The sequence below is a fragment of the Salmo trutta genome, chromosome 26, assembly GCF_901001165.1.
Source record: "Salmo trutta chromosome 26, fSalTru1.1, whole genome shotgun sequence".
Classification (NCBI taxonomy): domain Eukaryota; kingdom Metazoa; phylum Chordata; class Actinopteri; order Salmoniformes; family Salmonidae; genus Salmo; species Salmo trutta.
In genome coordinates this window covers 35,999,371-36,004,110 of record NC_042982.1, presented here as the reverse complement: position 1 = coordinate 36,004,110, position 4,740 = coordinate 35,999,371, and the positions used below count along the sequence as shown (strand labels likewise).

The following is a 4,740-nucleotide window of genomic DNA, read 5'->3' as shown; positions in this document are numbered from 1 at the left end:
GATATAAGTGGATTCATGTGTCATTCCGGCAACTTTGAGAAAAAACGACTTCGTTTTGCCTGTTGTTCGCACGCGTAGATGCCCTCTCATTGGCTCGAATTGTCCCACCTGACCTCACTTGGCTTCGCTCATTGAGGACATGCATTTCCATTGTTAGTTCGGTCCCTCGTCTGTCTAGAAAATATAATATATCATCTTTGTCTCTGGAAGTAAACAGAACCAGCGAGTCACGTGGAAAACTGCAGCGGTCATATGACCGAAGTGAACACCACACAGACCAGTCCAGCAGGTGAAATATAGCATACCTTTTCTACTTGGGGCTATACTTAGGCTATTGCTCTTGGGCACTCGCTAGTTATCGTAGACTGAAATGTCCTCGTAGCTCTGTAAACAGAAGCGTGGTGTAACGCGGTGTGTTCCTGTTCTGGGTGGAGGGCTCCCGGGCTGATATCCCGGCTGATATCCCGGCTGATACCCGGGCTGATACCCCGGTTGATACCCCGGCTGATACCCGGGCTGATACCCCGGCTGATACCCCGGTTGATACCCGGGCTGATACCCCGGCCTACTGCACCTATGAAGATCTGTTGGGATCCTGGGTGTTCCGGGTATCGAAGGGCGGGCAAGACAAGGGCATCAACTGCTCTCTGGTGGGTAAGAGATGGAGGGACACTCGCAGCGCGCTGCCTTGTTCCTAGAAATACGGAAGAATTTAACATGTTTAATTCATCAATTTGTAAACTTGACTCAGCGTCTTCAAGGTAGGTTTAAACTCTCGGTTATGCTGATGCAAGTGTTTCATTCAGGGCTACAGTTTAGCTTATACTGGTAACAATACTACGATCTGTTGGTCTGGAACCTCTGGCAGACATGGAAATGCACTTGCCTTGTGCGCTAAGTTTCAGGCTCATCAGATGCATGGCTGGTAACCTTTCTTGTAATTGTAGTGTTCAAGGTGTAAAAGTCAGCTTTCATCTCAATTACTACATTATTGATACATTCAGGCTTGTGATTCAAAGTTGCTTTCAGGGCTGTGTTACAGCCCATTTCATTCAGGGTAATCTTTTGTTTTGCATTCAGTCCTTGTTTCTTTTTCACATGACTCCCTGTTATTGGATCAGGAAAGTGTTCTTTCTCCTACATGGTAGAGCTGACTTGCCGTCATCAATTCTGCTTCCTTATTGCAACTGTCCGGACTTGTCTTGGCACAGTGACATACTGTCCCGCTACATGCTTCCCTCTAAAAGCCCATTCTTTGTTTGTGGTTTTATGAGCAAGTACATGTCTGCTCACTCTTATTGAAAGCCTTTATCAGGGTAATGGCCACATTTGTGTAAAACATTTGACTTGTTGCACTTGTACTTTTAAAGATGAGGGTGGCAATTATTTTTAAATCTTCAACTCGGGCCATAAAGATGCCATTCAATATCTTATGTGATGTCATCGGACTCCACACAAATGCGTGCACACGCAGTGCCAGTTTCTCCTCTGTTCCTGTACCCTGAGAAGGGCTTCGAGGTGACCAGCTACTGTGACCAGACTCTGCCAGGCTGGGGCCATGATTCTCTGGGGAACAACTGGGCCTGCTTTACTGCCAAAAGGGTTGTCCCAGTACCTCCTCACTCTGTGCGCACACACCTCTACTCCCAAAATGACCTCCTGTGAGTATTCTCATGGCTTTTTATAGATGTTTTGAGGCACTGTGACTAAGAATAATTATGGTGCCCAATAATCCCCTCTACATGTTCACATTGAAGTTCAATAGTTGGCTAGAAGGCAACTTTTCATCCATGGTCCCATTTTTACTGTTGCTCGTATTGAAAAGCAAGCGATCTGCTTGGCCTTCATGCTTTCTATTTACATTGGCTGTGGCAATGCTCATGTTTGTCTCACCTAAGTGTGAGTTGGTGTTCTAGTCTGGGAATTGTAGTTTTCTCCCCCAGGCTGCTCTAGTGGTCCTACATTTGTTCATTTCCTCAAGCTGTGTAGATGTTTACCCCCCCACCACTCTCTCTTCTCCCCCAGGCTGCTCCAGTGGTCCTACAAACACAACCTGGACTTCATTAACTCCATCAATGTGACCCAGAGCTCCTGGAAAGCCACAGTGAACATGAGACCTACACTCTGCAGCAGCTAATGCACAGGGCTGGGGGACCAGCCTCACACATCCCCAGGTACAGTCACTCACTTGTCAAACTGACTTGTTGACTCATAACTATTGAATTCATGTGTCATTTTTGGGGAACTTCAGACTACAGCTCCAAGGAAGAAGCAGGGGTCAATGAGTCATTCAGCTGTGAAATGTGACTTCTGAGAGAATAGTCATGACTGAGTCTTAGGGTAGGGGCATGAAAACTAGTGCACACTCCAGGAAGGTAGGGAATATGATCACACCAGTAGGTATGAAACAGGACTTTACAACAGAGGTACTACCTAAAGGTGTCCAATAAACTCATTTTGGATTCATTGTAAAAAGTAAATCTATGGTGGCCCTGCCCCTGTGACAGCAATGCTAGTCAAGATGGCGGCTGGCCTCCCTGAGCGCTGGGACTGGAGAGACGTCAACGGAGTCAACTACCTCAGTCCTGTCCGTAACCAGAGTAACACACCGGGTCAAATACCTACTCTTCTATCATGTCTCTCGGCACTGTCTCCTCTCCTAACCCCTGTATCATGTTCAGCCCATCTGCCTCTCTACAGAGCATGCAGTACCATTGTTACGCCTGTTTTTGTTTTCTGGTTAAACAATGTGGACTGCTAAATCAAAGGCCACATAGTCCCTCTGGGTTATAGTGTCCAATGCTCCTGTCTAGAGATCAAGCATAGTGAGTGGTTGGATAGCTGGCTGAGGGAGGGGGGGGCAACACTGCAGGGCTGGGATTTAGGAGCGCCGTTGAAGGGTTAAGAGGCCTACTGCTGTGTGTGTGTGTGTGTGTGTGTGGTTGCTGCCTGGGGCTAAAATAGGTTGACTATGATTCACTGACTGCTTGACTGGGGGTCTGGTTTTTAGTGGTGACTATAGCAAAAGTTTTAGATTGGTTGTGACAGTGCAGGGTTTGTCTGCTACTCTGTCGCCTTCGTCTGGTAGCTGCTATTCTTTTTCCCCGATTGGAATGTTGGAAGCTCGTGTCAGGATTCAAACGACACCGAGACGCCATCTTCAGTCCACAGCAGGTTGTCTCCTGTTCCCAGTACTCACAAGGTAACACCTGCACACATACACGCTGCACAATTGAATTTTAATGATGTGAGTATTTCTCCTGTCTCTAACCCTTACTGCTCTCTCTCTCAGGTTGTGACGGTGGTTTCCCCTACCTCATTGGGAAGTACATCCAGGACTTTGGGGTCGTGGACGAGTCGTGTTATCCGTACGTTGGGAAGGATTCCCCTTGTGACGTTTCCAATGGCTGTCTCTGCCATTACGCCTCGGACTACAGCTACGTGGGAGGGTTCTACGGAGGCTGCAGTGAGTCTGCCATGATGCTGGAACTGGTCAAGCATGGACCCATAGGGGTGACCTTCGAGGTGAGACACACACGTTGGCTAGCTCTGAGTAATGACCAGTATGTTTGTCAGGTCAATATGGCCAGGTGTGTTCCTCACACTGTTTTCCTCCAGGTGTATCCTGAATTCATACACAATAAGGAGGGTATCTACCACCACACGGGTCTCCATGACCCCTACAACCCGTTTCAGCTGACCAACCACGCGGTGCTGCTGGTGGGCTACGGCCACTGTCACATGACTGGTCAGAAGTTCTGGGTGGTGAAGAACAGCTGGGGGACAGAGGGGGGGCTTCTTCAGGATCCGATGGGGATCTGACGTGTGCCATCGAGAGCATCGCCGTGGCAGCCAAGCCCATCCCCAAACTGGGGAGGTTGGGGGGGGTTGTCAAATGTTAGTTTTCCCAATTGGAGGCTAGCCTGATACTTTGGCCCCAAGTCTGAAATGGTTTCTGTTTTTGTCTAGCTGATAGAAGCTCAATCAAATGGCTGGAACATTGATATAAATAATCAGTAACTGTGAAGCTTTTCAACTTGCTCACTAGACTCGGATTCTTGCCAACCTGCTTTAATCTCCAATGTAACTGGAATTTGTAGTTAGAGTTTTGTAGTTCGGTGTTTGATAGGAGGGCAGAGGACCTCAGCTCTTTCTGTTATCACAGGGGAGATTAACTTTCCCTGTCATCTCCATATGTCCTCTCTGCTATGTCACTGGATTGTCATCTGTCCTCTCATCTGTGACATAAGTCTCCTGGGAACCTTCAGAAGGGATTGCTGTCACATCAGTGTAGAAAGGGATACAATGTCAGTGCCTTGCTTTCTCTCCTTTCAGAAGTGGTTGTTTCATTAGATATGTCCTGTAGTTTTCCAATAAGATCACATAAAATTATCTAAAATTATCTGCCGTAATTATTGCAACCCCTATTACTAGCCTGTTCAACCTCTCTTTCGTGTCGTCTGAGATTCCCATAGATTGGAAAGCAGCTGCTGTCATCCCCCTCTTCAAAGGAGGTGACACTCTTGACCCAAATTGCTACAGACCTATATCCATCCTACTCTGCCTTTCTAAGGTCTTCGAAAGCCAAGTCAACAAACAGATTACCGACTATTTTGAATCCCACCACACCCTCTCCGCTATGCAATCTGGTTTCAGAGCTGGTCATGGGTGCACCTCAGCCACGCTCAAGGTCCTAAACGACATCGTAACCGCCATCGATAAGAAACATTACTGTGCTGC

The 4,740-nt window shown here is 47.5% G+C and overlaps 1 pseudogene; it reads left to right on the top strand.

Annotated features, from left to right (window-relative positions):
* Positions 1–410: 410 nt before the first annotated feature.
* On the top strand, positions 411–4,466 carry LOC115163902 (dipeptidyl peptidase 1-like; annotated as a pseudogene).
* Positions 4,467–4,740: the final 274 nt, after the last annotated feature.